Source organism: Echinops telfairi, unplaced genomic scaffold, assembly GCF_000313985.2.
Source record: "Echinops telfairi isolate 266 unplaced genomic scaffold, ASM31398v2 ScPeMD7_21;HRSCAF=78, whole genome shotgun sequence".
In the NCBI taxonomy this organism is placed as follows: Eukaryota; Metazoa; Chordata; class Mammalia; order Afrosoricida; family Tenrecidae; genus Echinops; species Echinops telfairi.
This window is the reverse complement of record NW_022103918.1, coordinates 427,576-451,048: the sequence shown is the minus strand read 5'-3', so window position 1 is coordinate 451,048 and position 23,473 is coordinate 427,576. Positions and strand designations below refer to the sequence as shown.

General features: G+C 42.3%; 1 pseudogene; it reads right to left on the bottom strand.

The window, feature by feature from the left end:
- Positions 1 to 111: 111 nt before the first annotated feature.
- LOC101652237 lies at positions 112 to 23,124 on the bottom strand (annotated as a pseudogene).
- Positions 23,125 to 23,473: the final 349 nt, after the last annotated feature.

Genomic DNA, 23,473 nt, shown 5'->3' with positions numbered 1-23,473 from the left:
GGGGGAGCATTGTGAGGAATAACGTTTACTTAGGAGAATGTGACTGGAAGGCATCTCCAACCTACAAACATGAAGGTCTCCCTCCACAGGAGCCCTGGCCTCCCAGACTCCTTAACATATGGGTACAGAGAATTTGTCTGCATACATTCTCTTCCCAGTTGTGTTGCTCCTTGACCTTGACTGTGCTCTCTCACTGACAGACTTGATCCAGATCCGCGGCTTGACCTATGTGCTAAGACGATAGGATATGAGCTCCAAGTGGCCCTGGGCATGATGAAGGAGATGGTACAGTTGTTGTCAAAGCAGGAGAACTGCCCAAACTGGTAGAACTTCACGTCCTCCAGCACCATCAACTTGATCTTGCTGCTCTAAAGGCCAGTGAGGTCACAGAGAACGCAGTCATTGCAGTCAGCTCTGACTTTCCGGGCAGAAAGACCTTGAGTTTAATGGTGCCCATCACCTCTCAGCAGGACACTGTCATTGGCGTTGACTCTAGGTTGACAGACTCTATGTGACATCTTCTTGGAGCACCAGGACACCACATTGGTGACAATGGGGGGCACTCGAGACTTACCCGTCTCCAACTTGTAGACTTCCTGAGTGATGTGCTCCTGCAGGATCTTGCTGTGAGTGATCTGGGGGAAGCCAAAACCCAGGAGCTCGTCCAGCAGCTCAGATGAAGACGAAGTTGTCCAGACACTCTCCTCCTCCGGCTCCTTCACGTATTCTGAGAACAATAACATCATCTTGTAGAGGAAGACTACATGAGGGAGGCACTGGAGTTCTTCCACGTGGTGGCCACCAAAGAGAGGTTGTTGTGCTTGATCCTCAGGAAGTGGACACTCAGTCAGGCCAGGGCCCCCTCCTCCTCCTATGTCCTCAGAATACTTGAAGGAGAGGCAGTTAAAGAGAGGAAAGCTCTTGGGGAGATGGATTGACACTATGGCTGAAATAATAGGCTAAGGTTTGGAACAATTGTGAGGATGGGGAAGGACCCAACAGTGTTTATGCCGTTGTACATAAGGTCACTATGGGTTGGAACCTACTTGATAGGACCTAACAACAATAACAGCGTTACCGTCTTGGAAATTCACAGAGGCAGTTCTACCCTGCCCTACAAGGTTGCTGTGTGTCTGCATTGACTTGATGGCCATGAGTTGTTTTGTTTTGTTTTCTTATAGGCTGATGACACTGCTAATGGTTTTGTTTATACTGAATCAGCAGCTTAGGAATTTATTTTACATCCTTTATTCATGCTTTGACAGTCAACTCATTCAGTCATCCAGCTGGACTTCCATGATCTTCACTTCTCATCTGCTTGGAGAGCCCTTCCCCTGTGTTCCCCAAAGCACCTTCTATCACAGCAATTGCAATACTATTAAAATGAGTTGTTACCTCTTGGCTACTTTAGCTCATGAACTACTCAAAGGCAGGGCACACAGTCCATTCATATATATCAATGGTTCCTACAACAGTGCCTGGAATATAGTTGGTTGTGTGCCATCGAATCAACTCCAACTCAGTAACCTTTGTGAAGGTGCTCAAAAGAGCTGGGTTTTGGGTGGGGAGGGAGGGAAAAAAGAGGAGCTGACACAAAGGGCACAGATAGAAAGTAAATGGTTAGAGAATGATGAAGGCAACATATGTACAAATATTCTCGATACAATTGATGTCTGGATAGTTATAAAAGTTATTTGTTTTCAATTTGAGAGGAGTAAGAGTGAAGGGATGGAGTCTAGCCTGTCAATCAGGTCGCAGCTTGATGACCTCATTTGGAGGTGTTAAGGAGATAAAAACTCACTTGAGGTGGGACACATGCTCACTCCCTGGAAGACATTGCGGCTGACAAGATGCATGGAACTATGCTAGTGCCCTGAGCTGGAGAAGCCATGTGAAGACCCCTGCCAGCGCTAAGATGCTTACACCACTGGATTGACAAGACTTCCAACCCACTGGCATATTATCTCCCTGAATTTGGCGTGATTGCATGTGTTTTGTGAATTTGAAGAGGAAATTATAAATTGGTATCGGACATATGGGCTAATATGGGGCTTATGGACTTGATCTTGACTGGGTTGGGATGTTTTCTCAAAATTCAATTGCTCGTTTATATAAACCTCTTTCTAGTACACATATGAGTATCTATGAATTTGCTTCTCTAGTCTACCCAGACTAACAGTCCTCATGAGTAGGTCATGCCCACAAGGAAGCACCATCAGGCTGTGACCTGATTGACAGGCTAGATTCCACCCGCACACTTTTATATCTTCAAGTTGACATGAAATTATGTAACTACCACAGATAGGTTTCTTCTTCGCCTTCTCTTTCTTCTTTTGTTGTTGCTTCTTGTCCTTTTCTGTTTACCGCTTTTCTGAGCTGACTTTCAGAGGTCAGCTAGCCAGTGTACCTCAGGAAGTCTTCAGGCACCTTCTTTCCTTCTGAGATAGGCTAGTAGGGACTGGTCATGAGTTTGACCCAACTTTCTATTGGGTTTAGTTTAAAGAGAGACCCTTAAAATTTAAACATCTTGAATTTTAAACAAGCTTTATTCTAGAAGGAAGCAAACAAGCCCAAATACTCTTTAAATTTTTAACATTAGGGAACCTCTTTTTGTTGACAGTGAGCCAGGTTAACAGGGCTATGTGTGACTCCCTCTTTTCTGGCCCATCCTCCAGCACTGGTACGATGGAGTCCAAGGAAGCTAAACACCAACTCTGCAAATGATGGTCTTTGTGGTACATGTTGTTGCATTCAAAGTTTCCTGTTCAAATATGCTCCAGACCAGGGGTCAGCGAACTGCAGCTCTCGAGGTACATTTGGCTCTTTGGGTATGTACAGTAGATGTGGCTCTAAAGTAAAATTGAAAAATTTTAAGGATATTATTCAAATCATGGTGATTTCATTTATTTGTAAAATATATGGCTCTCAAATAATTTTGAAATTGTTGTAAGGAACAGAACTGAGTCTTCTGTCCCCAAAGTTTGCCAACCCCTGCTCTAGACACTTAGCTTGAAGGAAATCTGTCACTGCCTAAACAAGTGGTAGCAATCATGGTATGCATTGTAACACTCAGACTTTCCTGACTTCCAGTCAATTACGTTGATTCAATAACTCCATTACATGCCAAAGATACCCTCCAATCAACATAACCTTCAGGAATGTGGGCTGATGAGCTGATTCAACTCTGCAAGTATGACTTCCCAAAATAAGCTTTGCTCATTAATGCCTGAAGTGGGAGAGTGCATTCTGAAGGAACTTAAGCATGCACAACTAATTAGCATGACCCCACCAACATGAACTGTTTCCCTGGGGATCACAACCTACCTAAGGAACAGATAAAATACCCCTCCCTGCCAAAACCTGCCAAAACCCTACCAACGCTTTTTGTCTGGAAGATGGAGGCTGAGCATTACATAGGCCCTCCCCACACCCGTCTGCAGACTAGCTTCCTCATGAACATTTAATCCCCGTGGACGATCTTCACCTTGCCTGGCTGTTTTTACGTAGCAGGAGGTGAGATCCCTCCTTAATAGTACAGCCTGGGGAATAGCAGTCGACTAAGCTGCTAAATGACTCAAACTTGACAATTAGCAAAATCGTGTTTAAGGGGCCTTTCCATTGTTTTGTGTCTGTTTAATATGGTAAATGGAAACCAGGTAGAATTCCCTTCTACATTTCTGGATCCTCTGTATTTAAGTTCTTTGAAAATTTCCTTTCACTGCAGTACTTTGGTGAATCCTTACAAAATACTTAGCAATTGTTATCACTAATCAGTGTTTTCATCCTGGAGCAGTCAAACCAATTCACTGACTCCACGTTAGAGAGGAAGAAAGAGGTTACTCATGAGGTTGACAACAATGCAGGCTATGTTAGTGGTATCCAGTTTAAGCTCAGAATACATAAAGAATATGAGATTTTTACCCTGGAATTTATACTTTGGACAGTCATGTACAGATGTTTTCCATTAACTTCGATTTCAGGGCAACCATGAGAAACAATTGAGCAAGCAAAGAGCAGCAAGTTTCCTTAAGTCTTAGGCTGGTCTCTAGGTATCTCTGTTGACTAACTAGATAACAAGACCTGTCTTTTTCATCACGAATAGTCTGGCCCTTCTGGGTGACCTCTGTATCCAACCTGGTTGTCTCTGTACAATGTCCCAAAATCAAACTCAAGCTACTCTCTAGGACAGGGTAGAAGTGCCCTTTGGGGTTTCTGAGACTGTAACTCTTTCCAGAAGTAGAAAGCCTCATCTTTCTCTCTCAGAGTGGCTGGTAGTTTTTAATTGTCGCCCTTGAGGTTAGCAGCCCAACACGTAACCACTACACTACCAAGGCTCATATGAGTAATGCAGCAACTTTAAAAATCAGATACAGACTGTATTAGATAAAGTAACTTGGACTACACAACTGTGGATTGCTTTTTTCCTTTAATAAACTCCTTTAATTTTAGCAGAATCGCCAGGTTTCTCGTTGAGACCTTTTATCAACGCTAGTGGTTGCACATAGGACTGCTAACCACAAGGTCAGTGATTCAGGACCACCAGCTGCTCTGAGGGTAAAAGATGTGGCTTTCTACTCCTGTGTCGTGTACAGTCTTGGGAACCAACAAAGGTAGCTCTACTCTGAATTAGTCAGAATGGACACGACGGCCATGAGTATTTCTGGAGATCACTAAGACACTAGATGACTGCTCCCAGGCCCTCTCCACACAGCAGTCATTCCTATTATCTTTTCAGTTCTATAGCTATATATCTGAAAACCTGAAAAGATATACCAGGACATATATCAGGAGATCTGTATATAATCTCAGGTCATTAATAAGCCTTCCTCTGATCCTGACGCCACATCCTTCATATAATCCATATAATTCTCTGATCATTTGCTCCGCTTACAGATTGAACAAGTATGGCAAGATACAACCTTGATGTACACCTTTCTCGATGGTACACTATGTAGTATTCCTTTGTGCCACTTGCACAACTGCCTCTTGATCCATGGAGAAGTTCCATGTAAGCACAATGAAATGGTCTGGAATTCCCATTCTTCTCAAAATTATCTGTAATCTATTATGGTCCACACAGCCTTTACATAGTCAATAAAACCCAAGTCAAGAGCCTTCTGGTAGTCTCTACTTTGAGCCAAGATCCTTCTGACATCAGCAAGGATATCCCTTGTCCTATGTCGTCTCCTGAATCTGGCCTGAACCTCTGACAACTCCTTGTCAATGTGGTGCTGCCACCACTGTTGGATGACAAATTTCACTTGCATGTGATATAAATGACGTTATCACACAGTTTGAGCACTCTGCTGTTCCCCTTTCTTTGGAATGGGCACAGATATGGATCTCTTCCAGCCAGTTGGCCAAGCAGCTGTCTTCTAAATTTCCTGATAAGATGAATGAGTGTTTCCAGTGCTTCATCAACTTGTTGAAACATTTCAATTTATAGCCCACAATTCCTAGAGCCTTGACAATTAACATAAGACATATTCATGGAGCCCTCACTAAATCAGGCACCATTCCAGGCACTGGAGGCACAGGATGGGAAAAGCACAAAAGCAAACAAACAAAAGAACAGGCAGCACTACTGAGCTGGGGCAGTAAATGCTGCTGGGGGACAAGGAAGGAGTCCTAATAGAGAAACAAGTAAATGATGTGTCAGCTGATGTTGCTGTCCAAACTTGTGAGTCCTGTTTAGCAGCCAATTGAAATAACGTGGACACTGTGCACAAGCAAGAGGAAGGGATTTCATTGTCTGCACACACAAGGAGCAGCATGGGTTCTCATGACTATGTGCTCCCCCTATTTGGGTATCTGGGTAACTTATCCCTTCAGACTTCTGGGATTCTGACTCATTCCCACTCCTCTCTGCCATGGACCAGCCTCTGTCCATAAAAAATGGTCCAACTGGTGAACCATGTTCTCACAGATGGTCCCTAGATGGAATCTTGGTGGAAAAATACACACAGGTAGAAGTCTATCGGTCAGATAATTGGAGCTCTTTCTGGGGGCTCTGGGGACCAGGGTGAGTTGATGGACACTGAAGTATTTACTGCGCATGCTATCAAGCTCAGCTCATCCTGAGGCCATTCTTGGACAATGAGGCTTCATATGGCCTTCTCCCTAAAATCCTGGGAGATTTAGATAATAGAACAGCAGGTCAGAGACACCAATTTGGAGGTTGTGGTGGTCGGGTTAGGGGGCGGGGGGACGGTGGTCATAGAAAAGGGGATATTGACAAAAGGGGGGGGGTATTGATCTTGATACAAGGGATGAAAGAGTTAACAAGCTGTTAATCAAACCCTGGAAATGTACCATAGTTTAGGATCTGGTCTGTTGAGATTTAGTTTGATATAAGGGACCCAGAACGTAACAGCCCCTTCCTCAGTACTAACATTCCCTTTAAACCTGTTCCTTATTCTGTAAGGAAAATCCTAATCGGAGGTGGTGGTGGTGGTGGTGTTGAACTATCCGAAAAGAAACCCTGTGCACTGCCTCAGCTCAAGTACTTCCTCGCACTGGGCACGCACCTCCCACCCCCACCCCCTTGGTCCTTTACCGAGGACCATTTCTTCCCCAGAAATCCCTGCCTTTTCTTCTTCTGTAGCCCTGCTCACTTCCTGGTGCAGACACAGTATAAGAGCTATGCTCACCCAACATTTGGGGCCCAGATCTTCCGGTGCTCATTCCTCTGGGTTGCGGGCTAATGTTTTTTTCCTCTTTCAAGTTCTCCAAGAGTGCTGCCTGGTCATTCCCAAGTCATGATTTTGCCATGCAATTCAAGGATAAAGGAAAGGGGCCATTTGGGTAAGCATGGAGACTGAAACATCAGGGGGTGCCAGACTGTGTCCCCTGGATAGTCTGATTATCCCTTGGAAATGTAAATTGTTTCCTGTGAGCCTTGCTCTGTTTCCTGTGAGCTTTGCTCTCTTTCATCCCATTGCTTAAAAGACCTGCACCCCACCCTAACCCTTGCAACTGAGGCAGCCTAGCAAAAGAAACTCCATTTTTTGTTAGCTGCTAAATGACTTGCCCACTTCTCCCTCCCATCTCGGAAAGTTGACTACTAGCTGCCCTGCCCATTCTCCCTCCCCTTATGGGAAAGTTTCTGCTGGTGATTAATTTTAGGATGTACTCTCATGTTCCCAGGTTCAGAACATTACAATTAGTAATAACATTACAATTAGTAGACTATTCTTCAACATATCATTTATTTTAATATTGTTCCGTTTGATGTTGTAATCTGAATGGTGTAGGTAATCATGTTATGGTACCCAGGATGTTATAGTCAATTCTGGCATTGTTTCTTTTATGATAAGGAATGTACCTTGTAATGCATGCTTGCTCTTCTTGAAGTTACCAGAATATTATAACCAATGCTGTATCCTGTAATGCTCCTTAACTCTAAAGAACAGTAACATTAATTTTGCTTTCTGCTTCTGTCCACGCTTGCTTAAGTCTTAGACAAAGGATAAAAGATTTTTTTTTTTTTTTTTGCCTTTAAAGATGGACTGAAATGTCCACTTGGGACTGCAATCAAAGAATCACTTTTAGATTCCGAATAAAGACTCTTCTAAATTATCAAGACATTATAGTGCCTGTCATTTATTTGAACTTGCAACACAACCTGCCACAAAGTTTGGGGTATATAACTTACTTGATTCTCACTAGATTGTAAACCAGCTCAGAGACAGAAACCTGACAGGTTGCTTCTGTCCCTGTTTGTAGGAATAAACTTGAAAATTCTCAAATCAACCAGGTCTTTATTTACAGCTACAGTGGAGGGCTCTCCTGGACTCCCTGCAGCCAACAGCAATGGAAGGGTTTCCATGATAAGAAGTGCTATGAAGAAAATAAATCAGGGTTTTGCTACCGGGGGGGGGGGGGGGCCTCGATGTTTAGAACCTCTCCACTCCTTGGTTCCTGTCCCATACCCAATAAAGATTTCAGGTGAAGGACAAAATTCAAACCAGACTCAGGGAAAAGGGTTGAACAAAAAGGTTGAGTTTATTGAAGAAAAGAACTGCAAAGGCCCCTTAGCTAGTCTAAATGTTCTGGTAGAATGTAGAACTGATGTTTTTTCAGCTAATGATGGATCTCCCACCATTGGCTGACTTTATTGTCAGTCTTCTCCTATTGGCTGGTTCTCTATAATGCTCCTCCTTTTTCTAGGTCTGTGAAACTCTGAACGCCAGACTTCATGCTGTGCTTCTGTCTCCAGACCCCAAACCAAGAGTCTTGGTATTGTAAACATCCTGTCTTTCTCCACGCAGCCTGTTAACTGTCTACATCTTTGCCCTTGATGAGGAAATGTGTCTTCTCTGCCCTTCACCTTCCTTTGTGCTGGAGAGGTATGCACTGGAAACATGCCTCCACCTTTCATACGTGTAACAATTTCCGCCATCTTTTGGTCTCTTTCCTTTGCCCATTTCTGGGACGATGAATCGTATTGGTGGGCTGGTATTTTAGATAGACTGCTCTGACAGAGTCTCTCACATGAGACCTGAGAAAAGTGAGGAGGTGAACTATATGGCTATCTGGGGGAACAATGCTACAGACAAAAAGAATAGCCTATGCAAATGCCTTAGGAAGTAGCTTCCAGGACCTTTTAGAGAAATATCAATAAAGCCCTGTGACTGCAGAAAGTGTGAAAGGAGGAGTGAGGGGGTGGCATCCTAGGTCCTAGCAGCAGTCGAGGGCATGTCTTTCTTTGGGGGCACATGTATGATGTGTCATGAATTTTTTATTTTATTCAGGGAGAGATAATCCATCGAAAGGTTTTAAAAAGAACAGTGACATAACGTAATATTTTTCCTTTATTTATGAATCTTAAGGGTCCTGTATGAATGGTAAAGGGACAAGAGTCAGAAGTATGAGACCATTTAGGATACGCCTGTCATGGTCCAGCTGAGCACTGCTGTGAGCTTTTCCTAGTGCAGCATCAGAGGGCTAGGAAAAGTGGTCATTTGGAAGTATATTTTGAAAGCAGATTCAACAGGATTGACTGACAGTTTGTGCCAGGGTCATCGAGAGGCCTGGATGACTTATGAGGTCCAAAAGACCTATTCCAAATTGTCTGACATCATCCATTCCACCGGTCTTGTATAGACAATTCATCCCAACACCTCCTCACCTGACTCCTTCCACCCTTTGTGTCAAGGACAACTAGAGATCTCCATGACCCATTCCAAAGTGCCTCACATTATCCATCCCAGAGGTCATGTCCACATAACCTCTTGACTAACACCACCCCACATGATAATGAGTGTGCTAGACAGAGTTCTCTAGAGAAACAAAACCAGGACATTTATGAATTTATATATATGTATATATATATATGAAGATATGTATATATAGCACAAAGGAATATAACAGTTTACTAGTCCACACAGCATTACAGAGGGCTCAGTTCAACTCACTTCCATGGAACAGTTAATATACTGGAATATAGAGGCGGGGCTTGCCAAACCATATATCTCTTTGCCCTCCAATCAAACTGCGACCTTATTAATCCCCATGCTCCTATTAGCCAGGTTGTCACAATAAACCTACCTATCACAATGAGTATACAAGATCAATCATTATGCTGGAATAAGGACCAGTCCAGATGCAAGAATAAGGACCAATGGGAAAACAGGATAGGGGGTGGGGTGAGTCAATGGCTACCTGATCCCTGTAAGATCCAGTGTCATCCCTGTAGATGTTGTCAGTTTCTTCAAATCATAAGGTAACCCGCTTCATGATTGAAGGGTACTTTGCTCATTAAATTGTTGCTCCGCTTACTGTCTTTTCATACTGTCTTGTGTGTGTGGCTTCTTCTGTTGTGGTGACAAACCACTCAGGAGAAACTTGCTAGCTTTTCTAGAAGCTCAGCATCATTGACTTTCACCACATAACAGTTTGTATATGGAGATTGAGATCGTTAATTGTGCCAACATGGCCAATAAACACATGTGGGGTTAATGGAAAGGCAGAGATATAAATGGCTTGGTGAGCCTTGCCTTTCTAGTTCTTGGGTCTCTTGCTTTCTGATGATTGAGGCTGCAGCTGCTTAGCCAGTTCCCTGCTTCAGCTGGCAAGGCTCACTTCCTACAAGACATCCCTGAGGAGAAGCCACATGGACCTACCCCGAAGCAGCCCTGGGTGCTGGAGCAGCTGTGTGGAGACCCCTGCCAGCACTGAGATTCTTACACGTTCACTAATTTGGCTTTCCTCCTGCAGTCGACATCATTGTGTGTGTTTTGTGAGATGGAGGAGGACTTTATGGATTGGTGTTAGACATATGAGTTAATGTTGGACTTGTGGGCTTGGGCAGCACTGGGTTGGGATGTTTTCTTGATGTGCACTTAACCTTTATATAAAACTCTGTTGTACATGAGTTTCTGTGGCTTTGTTTCTCTAAAGTACCCAGACTGACACCAAGCTGACTCCAGCTTGTTAGGCCTATGCAACTAGGTAACTGGAGCTGCTGTTTTCTAAGGTGGAGAAGACTGAGGCGCAACAAGCTTGAGGCAGGAACGAATCGATAGAAGTGAATAATGGCACATAAATAAGAATAAGAAGGCCGGGATCAACTCACAGAAGGCTCTGAATTCTAAATTCATGAACATGCTCTTTTTTATTGGAAAGCAATGAATGAAGACTGTGATTTAGAAAGATAAATCCGACATGAGAGATAGAATAAAAAGGTCATTGGCATCAACCACGAGTATGTTGCTGGAGTTCAGGCATGAGACTGCTTGCCTCGTATGGTGGCAATAAGACTTTGAGAAAACAAACGAATCCTCAACAGAAGTAGGTGAGTGAGTACAACAAAGGCATTGGGAAATGGAAGCAGTCAACTACAACTCTGAGATTTTGAACTGATAAAAGGAGCCTGCCAACCCTGGTGGGAAAATGGAATTAAAATATAATGGAACCTTTCCATGAAGTTTTTGAAGCTCCGTCTTTATTGTGAGAATGTGACACTGCTGTGAACACACTAGTGTTACTGAGAGAAGGCCCAGAGTTTCAAGATTTCAGGCAAGAGACAAAATTCAGATCAGAATCAGAGAATAGATTTGAAGAAAAGGGTGAGTTTGAAAGGGGAAGACTTTGAAAAAGAAGGCCAGAGGGCCCTTAGCTCATGTAAAAGGCCCAGAGGATGTAAAACAGAGCCTTTTATTTTGCTAACAATGAACCTCCCACCATAGGCTGGCTTTCTGGCGGATCTTCTGCTATTAGCTGGTCCTCTGTAGTGTCCCTCCTCTTTCCGGGAATGTGCATCCCAGCACCCCAGACTTCATGCTGTGCTCTTGTCTCAGACCCCAAATCCAAGAGTCTACTCAGTGATTGTGGGAGTAGTTTGAACACCTTGTCTTCACCCACCCTTTTCTTTATCTCTCCTCTCTTCCACTGATAAGGAAATAGATTTTATTTGCTCCTCACTTCTCCTTTGTGTTGGAGAGGTCTGTGCAGAACACATGTCTCCACGTCCTTTGTGTTACATTTTCTGCCAGATTCCTGCCATCACTTCTCCCTTTGCCAGCCTCTGTCTACCAAACAGGAGGAAGCCGAATTAAGGTGCCATGCAATTAAGACTAGCAAGAAATGAAAATAACAGTCACATGTTCTGATAGTGTAAGACAAGTGCACAATTTAGAGAAAAGCGCTGACTCCCCATTGCTCCATTTTCCCTAAGAAACGTTCACCAGTTGCCATTATGTGGGAGCACAGCCCTGGGAGATGGCTCCTGGTGGAGGGAGTGGTCCCAAGGACTGAGGGAACAATGGAAGGAAGGACTCCAAACTAAATAGGCATTGAGTTGATACCAACTCAGAGTGACCCCATAGGTTTGGATTTCTGTGGGATTCTAAGATTTTTAGAGTAGAAACCCTTGTCTTTCTTCCGTTGGGGGTTAAAGCCACCAGTGCGCCTAGAGGGAAGAACTGTCACACTGCCACGAGTCAACGCTGACTCACAGAGAGCCCTGTGGGCTTCCGAGAACATAACTGTTTACAGGAAGAGAAAGACCAGTCTTTCTCCCCAGGAGCTGCTGAGGTTTTTTTGTTCGTTTTGTTTTTTAATCATTTTTTGGGGGGCTCTTACAGCTCTTATAATAATGCATACATCCATTGTGTGAAGCACATTTGTACATACGTTGCCATCATCCTTTTCAAAACATTTTCTTTCTTCTTGAGTCCTTGGTATCATCTCCTCTTTTTTTCCCTTCCTCCCTCCTTCACCCTTCCTCCCTCATGAACCCTTGATAACTTATAAATTATTATTGTTTTCATATCTTACACCAAACACTGTCTCCTTTCACCCACGTTTCTGTTGTTTGTCCCAGGCAGGGAGGTGGGGAACGGTTATACATTGATCATTGTGACCGGTCCCCCCTCTGTCCCCTTACCTTCCTCTTACCCTCATGGCATTGCTAGTCCCATTATTGTTCCTGAGGGGGTTATCTGTCCTGGATTCCATGTGTCCAGAGCTCTTATCTGTACCAGTGTACATGCTCTGGTCTAGATGGATTTGTAAGGTAGAATTGGGGACATAATAGTGTCTGTGGGGGCGAGCATTAAAGAACTAGAGCAGTGGTTCTCAACCTGTGGGTCTCGGCCCCTTTGGAGGTCGAACAACCCTTTCACAGGGGTCACCTGATTCATAACAGTAGGAAAATTACAGTTATGAAGTAGCAACAAAAATAATTTTATGGTTGTGGGTCACTACCATATGAGGAATTGTATTAAAGGGTTGTGACATTAGAAGGTTGAGAACTACTGAACTAGAGGAATGTTGTATGTTTCATCAGTGCTATACTGCACCCTGGCTGGCCTGTCCCTTCTTTTTGACCCTTGTGTGAGGGGAGGTCCCACTGCCTACAGATGGGCTTTGGATCTCCACTACACCATCACCATTGGCCCTCCCACCACATTGATATGATTGTTTACACCTCATGATTACACAGGCTGGTGTGCTTCTTCCTTGTGGGCTTTGTTGTTCCCAGATAGATGGCTGCTTGTTTATCTTCAAGCCTTTAAGACCCCAGATGCTGTATCTTTTGATAGCCAGGCACCATCAGCTTTCTTCACCACATTTGCTTATGCGCCGGCTTTGCCTTCAGTGATCGTGTCGGGAAGGTGAGCATCCAAAGCTGCCAGATTATTAGAACAAAATGAAGAACTTGTTCTTCATTGAGGGAGTACTTGAGTAGAGGTCCAGTGTTCATCTGCTACCTTGATATTTAACCTATAAATATATGTACATAGATCTATTTCCCTATCATCATATATAAATATATTTACATATGTACATGCCTGTATTATTTAGACCTCTATAAATGTCCTTTGACTCCTAGTTCTTTCTTCTATTTCCTTTTACTTTCCTCTTGTCCCACTATCATGCTCAACCTTCATTTGGCTTTCATTAATTCCTCTTGGCTACATTGCACTTGATCAAGCTCCACCAGGCATCCTAGGCCCTCCTTGCCAATGATTTTAGATCACTTGTTGTTCCTTTGTCCCTGGATTTGTTGGCTACCCCCTTCCTTTCCTGAACCATTGATCCCATTGTTTTCTCCTCAAGATTGTTTATCCTATCTATCTTATATAGATAGACATGAAAAAACAAAAGGAAAGCCTATAAATAGTTCCAGGTCTGTCTGTTGACCTTTATGAATGCTTTCTGATCAGGTCTGATGAGGTGTCACTCCTTGCCCTGAAGTCTATTTTGGGGATTCCTCAGGGACTTCATAACTTTGCTCCCCTTGCTGCTCTGTTGCATGTCCTTCATGTTTTGCCCCAGTGTAGTGGGGCCAGATCAAGCACAATTCGTACACAGTGTCTCCAGTGTTATCCCCATAGCTCTGAGTCAGTTAGGGGACACCATGTCTCATGGCGGGGGCCCATCCAATGGTCCTCTCTGTGCATTGGCTGCTCTGAGCAGGAATATTGTCCTTGGGGCTGGGTAAGCCAAAGTGAGTTCCACTCTCTCTCCTTCCTTTTTAGTTTGCTCCTGTGTGTTCTGAGTAGACCCGCCCCTCTCCCCAAACTGTAGCTTCAGTGCTGTCCTCGGTAGCACATTCTTCTGGGGAGGGGATCCATGTGCTGTTGGTGGTTTGGAACTGCCGCCCATGCTGATCACAGTCCAGTGTGTAACCACTACCCCACCTCACCAGAGCATCATGCAGAGAAGGACTAGGAGTGGGAAAGTAGTGAGTTGGGAACAGGGAGTATCTTCAAGGCTTCTCCCTTCTTTTCCCTCAAGATGTTTCAGCAGAGAGACTAGACGTAGGGGAATTCAGGATCAGAAAACCTTAAAGATGGTGTCATTGGTCCATAGCAACAAATAGACAAGCCTCTGCCAATAGACAAGCCTCTGGTCCTCAGCCCGTCAGCCACATGGCCCCTGGGCCTGGGCCTCCATGGACCAAGAAGCCAGCTTGCTGCTCTGCCTTACAGTCCCATAGTCTCAATGATGCTCCTTTGTTCTGTTTCAAAGTCTCCTTCCCTCTGATTCTGGTCTTGGCATGGCATGGGGGAATGGTAAAACTGACTAATCCCCCCTATTAGTGTTTCCACACGCTATTTGCAGAGTGCCATCCAATCGATTGATCAAATTTACAGAGACATGGATATAAGAGCTATGTTAAGAAATATCTTTTCACCACAGGGCTATCTGGATAACTCTGACTGGAAGGTCATTATGACATGAAAGAAGATTGCCTATGAATCATAAATGTTATTCTTATTGTTTTATCTGATCATGATAGTGGACATCTACATCTTGTGACTTGAGTAAGGGAAAGTACCTGGATAAGTATTTTCTTCTGACATCCAGAGGTTATTGAAATAATTTATAATTTTAAAAATTTTCCCCAAAAAATGAGGAGCTGATATCAAGGGCTCAAGTAGAAAGAAAATGGTTTGAGAATGATGATGGCAACACATGTACAAATGTGCTTGACACAATGGATGGATGGATTGTGATAAGAGTTGTATGAGTCCCCAATAAAATGATTTGTAAAAAATTTTCAAAATGTTTGAAGTGAGGAATTTATATTAATTTTTACCCCCAAACTTTAGACTTTGTCCTTGGTTCCTATGAGAGGAAATATCCTTGGAATGTAAGTGTCCTTAGTAAGAATTCCTGGCCACACCTAAGTTACAGGTTATCTGCGATGATGAAGTGACCCTAGAATGGGGACTAGCCAGGTCAGAAAGACCAACCTTGTGAAAAGGTAGCTCATGTGCTGCTTGTGATGTTGACTGCAGGGAGAAAGACTGGAGTTTGCATTCGTATTAAGAGCTCCAAAAAGAGTCCTGGACACTGAATCTCCATGAACTTCCTGTTTACTGAAAAACACGGACACTCCACATTGAGAAATCTCCTAGCCCTGACTCCGCATCTCTTCATTTGTATCCCACTTCGTACAAAAAATCATAACTGTAACCATAGTATGTTCTGTGAGTTCTGAATCATCCCAACAGAGTGAACCTCAGGGAGCAGAGGCATCAGCAAGGTTCATATCATCCAATGTGGTAACTCCTCCAGTCCCCTAACCCCTCGTCATGGACCTCCTCCTATACCAGATCACACAGAACCCTTAGTAGTGCGTATTATCAACATCCATCACGCAATATGTGCTGAGAATGGATGTAAATGGCTTAAGTGTACTATTTCTCACATTACATTAGTACTGACAACAAAATGATTTTGTATGAATCTTTCTACATTGAGTTACGTTACTAGTTTCTGAATGGAAGCTCTGTTAATAATTTCTCCTTTCCTTTAATTTCTACTTCATTCTAAAGAGAGTGACTGATATATGTTGCCAAGTTCTATTTACCACACTCTTATAGAGAAAACATGACGAAATCGGTGATGATAGAAACACTAGCAGCGTGAGAACACTGGCATCTGCCTGCAGAGGAAACGACGGGATTCCAAGTGTCGCTGAGATTAGAGATAGCGGCAGCTTCGACCTGAGTACATTACGGGATTCCAAAAGCAAATCAGTCTAGTTTAACCTCGTAAATACGAGTATACCAATACATGTAAGCTGAACTCACTAAAAGTGTTTTTGCTGTTTAATTTACAGGGGTGTTTTTATTAAAAAAGATAATATTGTCCTGCTGAAGCACTGCACAGACTCTGAATAGATTGTCATTTTGCTGTCACCCCTAGTGAGGTTCCTAGTCCTCATGATGCTTTTTCAGGGAGTAGTAAAGCCAGGAGGCTGTACGCGAGGGGGGTGATGGGAAACTTTGAGCTTATTGAGCTCCTGGATTTATAGCCAACGGATCACAGGTGAGAAAAGACAGGGGTCCCATCAAGTTCCTAATTGGCATCTTAAAGGGGCAGTGGGAAAACCCCCAACTTGGACCCCACACATCAGAAGTGTGGGTGTCCTGAGGGCTGCAACCTTGCAGCTGTCTTGGGTCTATTGGCAGTCTGTGCCCTTCCATTTGTGCCCTCTCCTCTGACCGCAGGTCGTTAGGGTCAGAAGAAGGCCGTATGGGCAGTGAAACAGAGACGTGAAAATGATTCTTGTGTTCTCCTAGTTGGTGTCAGAAAAAGTGAACATTTTGTTACTTATTCAACTCTTAGAAGTCCTGTTTTTCTTATTGTCATCAATTCTGATTTTACTGATTGGTGTTGTATATACTGTGGAGTCTCTAAGTTGTGAATGCTTGCTTTATTGCCAACAGTGAGCTCAACTTTCTTGATTCTATACTTAAAAAAGATGTGCATTCTTTATGCAAGATATTTTCTGTGCTGGCCTTGGCAATGGGAGAGGTGCCTAAAATCTTACTAAAAATAGTCCCTTCCTGTTTTCAGTACAAATTGAAAAGAAATTCCTTTTAATGCAAAACCATCACACTTCTATACTTCCTTGAACAGCCCTCCTTTCTGTCCTTCACACTGGCTCCTCCGGGTCTTAAAGGGTTTCCTGTTCAACACCATCCCGGCTACATTGCTAATACTTGTCCCAGTAAATGCTGGAGATATTCAGTCTTGTTCCAGTTTATGTTAATTTTTTCTAACTTTAGATTTCTTCATTACATAAATAGCATGTCTTTATGATAGAACAAAATGGGAATTGCAGATGATTCAAAAAGAAAATAAGGAACATTCCATGTTTTGATCATAAATAAAGAGACCACTAAATATTTTACATAAACTTTCATGCCTCTTTATATGCATATACATGTGTTAATGTAATTTACATAGCTCTCAAAGAGTCAGTGACTCCACCTTCACCGCCTATATTACACAATTTAGTTGGCAAATATACTTTATGCTCTGTTTTTCCCCTCCAGGTGTCTGAACATGATGTGTTGTTGATGTTGTCCCAGCATGTATTATCTGAATCTTTCCACACTGTATTCTTAGTAGACCCTTCTCTGCCAAGAACCTGTCCTTGTTTCCAGATCTCATGTTTCAGAGAACTGCACCAATGAGATTACCATCTATGAAATTACCAGATTACGATATCTAGGATGCACCATCTGAAATTGACCCATGTGGCCCAGACTCTTGTCTAAGACAGACAGCTGTCCACTTTAGCTAATTTTCTTTGTTCTAGTTGCAGTCTTTCAAAGCAACTGATTTAGCACGCCTCCTTGTTGTGAAGTGCCACGATGCTGAGTTAGACTCACAGCCACCTCACCTGACCACAAGAACTGCCTCACAGGTCGTTCTTGGCTGTATCTTTAGATTGCCAGCTCTTTCTCCCATGAAGTGCAGGCTGTGTTCTCATCGCCAATCTTTCAGTTAGTGGCCAAGCACTTAAACTTGTGTGCCACTTAGATGGAACCAAATATACTAATCATGACAATCAAAACATTTTTTATTTCTTACTATAAATGAGTGCAGTGTAGCCTATGGCCTCATCTCCTATGTTTAACTTGAGCCAGTCCCCAAGGACTTCATCATCTCTTGTAATAAGCTATGGACTTATTACAATTGAGAATTTTCAATTCTCAATATGAGAACAAAAATCCTGGACCATGATGACATTACCTAGACAATTCATTATTTGTTGAAGCCCAACCTGGACTCCCAGGCATCACCTTCCTTAAATCATATTGTGTCACTTTCTTTCTATAGCAGTTCTGCTACATTCCACTCTCGATGAGGGAAGATGTTCCTCTTCCTTGTATTTTCATGTAATAACTTGTTTCTTATATCTTCTCCAATGGAACTAGTGAGCTTCAAATACCTTTTCAATAGTATTTTTTTGGATGGAGATAATTTTATTGGCAGTTAATTCACAAATCATACAATTCAATAGTTCAATTACATTAAGAAGAGTTGTACAATCATTACCACAATCAAACTTAGAATATTTTCTTTGTTCTTGTACTCATCATCATTAGCTCTCCAGACTTCCCTGAAGCAAGAAACCATAAATCCAGATTTAGTAGTAAATATAAATCTATAGAGACAGTAGCTGGATTTAAGTGGTAGTGGATTCATCAGTGAATTTATGTAGTAATGGATTTATCAGTGAATTTATGCTGATAACACTAAAGAGACAGTAGTTGGATTATTCAGTAGTATATTTTTAAAAATTAAACAGAACATGGAATTACACTGCCTTATACTTGAGGTATAAGGACAAGGGATTTTAATACATTCCTCTTGCCTGATAATCCACATTCATCTGCGAACATCAATTCACAAGTCAGGAGTGAGATCCAGTTTCACTTCAACCAGGAAGTATGGGAAAGAGAAGGATTGCTCCCAAGTTGTATCCCCCAAATATATACCAGATTTAGCTGCTTGAGAATGACTATACACTTGGAGGTCATCAGGAGTAGATTAGGGGTCATTCTCCCTAAGAGCTATCAGCCATCTAGACCAAGCAGACACCACTATTTATCCCACAACAAGTAGGGCCCACTCCCTTCTGATAAGGATAGTAGTTGTCTGTTTCCTTGTAGGAGACCCCAGAGAGGTCAAACCCGCCCAAGGATGACCAAGGTTAGGCTCCCATCATGAATCTAGGGTCCACCCATCTTGTCACATGTATACCCCTAGACCTTCCCATTCCTATGGGCACACCCCTAGCTCATCCCCTTCCTGTTACACTTATGCCTATTGTACTGCCCCTTCCTGTGATGTGTGGTTACCTGTAATCATGTCCCCCTAAAGAGATATAATGCTTGGTTAGCAGTAAAGAAAAGGCTCTCCCTGGTTCCCGGGGCCCGGGAGCTCTTGGCCCCAAGGCTCCCTCCTGCTCTTATGGCTGGGCTCCCTCCACATGGACCACCAAGTGGGGCTGAGGTGAGCTATGCTACCATGAATTGTGTCTGACTCCATTATCCAACTCTCTTCTACCTCTCATGCTTTCTATGACTTTACTATAATCTTTACTTATCATCACTGTACAATTATGCCTACCGGACCTGTGATGACTTGTGGAGGACCTCTCTTCCTCGCCCCACACATGGCACCCAATGTGGGGCATGAACCCACGACCCTGAGATTAAGAGTCTCATGCTCTACATGCTCCATGCACCTCACCCCAAGAATTGTGCTTCCTCTTTTGAACTCCTATGTCTATCAATCACTGCTTTTATCACATTGTATCATAATTATATGCTTAGGCATTGATTGTCATGAGATCTTTAAGGGTAGAGTTTTTTCTAATTCTTCTAGGTATCCCAACTGCATAGCAGAGTGCCACACACACACACACACACACACACATATATTGACACATATATTTTTCTATGAATGAATGGATAGATGCCATGCTTACAGTCCTGGTCAAATTATAGGCCAAAGACATCTGTGTTGCTTTATATGTATTTCAACAATGAATATGTATGATTTCATATTTGATTGAGCAAGCTTACCCATCTGCTACCATAACAATGACAAAAATAATAATAGCTAACATATATTGGGCATGTACCATGGTAAGTAGCTTTATAGTCATTAATTTATTTAATCCTTCAGACAATGCAGTGAGACAACTACTATTATTTCAGATCCATAAATAATAAAACTAATTCAAAAGCCCAAATTATCAAGTCATGTTGCTTATGGCAAACATGTCTTACGTGTCAGCTGCGGCTCTCAGCATTAGACCGGGCTCCAGCCAGCCAGTTTCACTGTGGTGGTTGGCAGCTGTCCCATGTTTTCTTTGAGCTCTCTCCCTCCTCTAAGTGATTGCACACTCCTGCATGCAGGTGAGCCGTCTCTCTCTCTTTAGTTTCACAAAATCGCACACTCGTGACTTCAGAACTTAAGGAAAGGCTTCTTTGTTTGTTTTGATGATAGATTGCAGCATGTTCACATGTTCTGCAGAAGGAGACAGTAAAGAAATAGAGGTCAAGAAGCTAGTAAACACTTAAGAATGTAAAATTGTGTGATGATCACTGTTGTATGTCAAGCTATGATTTCCAGTGATTTCTCAGACAGGAGAATAATTGCTCTTCCACAGTATTATATAATACAGGTCAGCCTTCACTTTGTGATCTGATGTTGAAAAGTCAATGCACTGACTTTGAGGTGTGGCCATATCCAATAAAAAAGAATGTTATGGTGAAGTTCACTCTTTAGTCAATTCTGTATCTGATCCATTGTCCTCTGAATTCCAGTTCATGACATATGAGCCAACAGCCTGCCAGCTGACCTGCAGATTCTGGTCTTTGTCAGCTCCCATAATCCAGTGGGCTAGAAACGTGCCATCCGACCTCATAATGTTGGGTTCTTCAGTCCCTGCATGTATGTGAGTAAGGAGAAGCCTCCAGTCTGATGTCTGACCTCAGATTGGTGACTTATTAGCCTCTACAACTATGAGACATGAAGCATTTTCTCAAAATAAATCTTTCTCTCTCTCTCTCTCTCTCTCTCTCTTTCTCTCTCTCTCTATATATATATTGTTTTTGTTTATATATATTATATATATGAATTTACTTAATCCTTTATATACACTTTACTGGTTTGGATCCTCTCGACAACCTAGCATAATACAGGTAAAGGGAAGAAAGAAGATATGAACACCAGATAATGGGTGAACAAAATGCTTTTAGATGCTTAGAGGAAAAGTGCTTCCCTCATTGTAACATGAACAAAAAAATCATGAGTGGACATCTAGGTTTTTGTGTAAGGTGTTTAAAGGGAAGTTATGACTTGTACTTTCCTTGGTAGGAAAAAGTTGAGCCATCATTGCAGAAATGGGAAATTATGGAGGAAGTTTGAATAGAATTTAAAGAGTTTGAAATAGATTTTATAGAAGTAATACCACAAGTTGTCCAAATCAGAATAAAGCATGGCTAGGCAGAGTCCAGAGTCCTTTGGTGTTACAAATGGCTAAGTGCTGAACTACTAACTTAAGGATTGGTAGTTCAAACCCAGCCAGAGGTCCCTTAGAAAAACTCACTGCCATCAAGTCAATGCTGACTCATAGCAACCCTTTGGGGCCTTCCGAGACTGTAACTGTTTATGGGGATAGAAAGCCCAGTCTTTCTCCCAAAGAGCTGGTGGCGGTTTCACACTACTGACCCTGAGGATCACAGCCCAACGCATAACCACTACACAACCCGGGCTCAGAAGAAAGGCCTGGTAATCTGCTTACAAAAGATCACAACTTTGAAAGTCCAGCAGAGCAGCTCTACTCCACGTGCATGGAGGAGGCCTCGGTCAGGGCGGCTCACCACTGAGCAGCAGCAAACAGTGGGAGGGACCCATTTGGGGTTGAGGTTCATGAATGTTTAATCGTGTCAGACTTTTCTGCAGGCGGATTTTCTCCATCAGAGCTCAGCTAGTGAAATGGAAACAGACAAAATCCCTAAACATGCCATTGTGATACCATTAAGAACGGCTCAAATTGATCCAGTGTGATACAACATGGGATAGTTTAAGTTCCAAGAACTCAATAGTGCCATTGTAATTCTCTTAGAAACAAGCCATTAAAATGTTCTGAAGTTATTTTAGAAGAGTATGAACATAATATAGAACCATATGAAGCTTTTACCAGATTAAACAGAGTTAGTTTTGCTACATGTATATTTTCACCTTAATAGAGACACTAAGGTGCTATAATATATTGATTAGTTGTGCAAAACCTGTAATTACCTTACTCACCAGCATATCTCTAGCGCCTCGCACAGTGTAAAGTAGAAGTAGAATAAGTGCTTAGTGAATCAATATCAGTTGGTATTATAGGAGTAAACATGTTCTTGTCAACAGTATTCTTGTATTAGATGGCTCAATATCATATATGCATTGTGTATTCTTAATACAACTTAAAAGATTAATGCCATCTCAGTAAAGTACCAACAAACTTCCAAAAAGATTAAGTTAGACAGCTTTAAAAAAATGTTACCTTAATTTTTATAATTAAACAAATGGCTTAGATTTTAGGATTGAGGCCAGATTTATTTTTTAAAACAAATGACTTAGATTTTAGGATTTAGATTAAGGATTCTTCTGACATCTAAAATTTATATCTGACCCAAAAATGAAATATAATGACATGTTGACTCCTGGTGTTTACTTCTTTCTAAAAGATTTCAAGACTTACTGCTCTTGAAAGAACGATCAGAGCTCCAGTCATAGAAAAGAACACCATAGGAAAACGGAAAAAAAAAAACAACTTTTTTTTCCTCTTAGGATTTTCTAGACAATTGGAAAAGGCAGGAATAAAAAACATTCTGAATGGGAAATTCATATAGGACACATAAAATCAGCTTTCCTTATTTGTGAAATATGACAGGACTTCAAAAAGTTCATGGAGCAATGGAATTAAAAAGATAATGAAATTTTCTATGAACATGTTGATGCCTCTTCATATGATTCCTGTGTCAGCTCTCCTGAATGTTACTGAAATGAAAACGGAACAAAATAAAATTGTAGCACACTGTTTCACAAGAACTTTTTCAGAGAATCCTTGCCCTTAACTTTCCCCTCTCACTTCAATATATTCCTGATTTTTTCATGCCATAATGTGTGTTTATATTTTAAATGAATGAGGCTATCACTTGTGCACACTGACTCTCAAAGCATCAATGTACTTGTTATACTTTGATATCAGTCTTTAGATTTCTGTGCTTCTCTCTTTTATTCTTATTACCATTTGGGGGAATTCAGTGAAGCGTCCATTGTCAATGAAGACACCGTCAAGAGCATTGTGTTAGTCTGGGTAGGCTAGAGAAACAAATCCATGGACACACATATGTGTATAAGAAAGAGATTTCTATACAAGAGCAATTGAGCATTGAGGAGACATCCCAGCCCAGTCTAGGTCAAGTCCATAAGTCCGATATTAGCCCATATGTCCGATACCAATCTGTAAAGTCCTCCTCAGACTCATGAAACACATGCAATGACACTGAATGTAGAAGATCACAGGCCAGTGGGTAGAAAGTCTTTGGATCCAGTGGCGTTGGAAAACATCTCAGTGCTGGCAGGGGTCTCTGCATGGCTACCCAGGGTTGGACCAAGGTGGGTCCATGTGTCTTGTCTACTGCTATGTCTC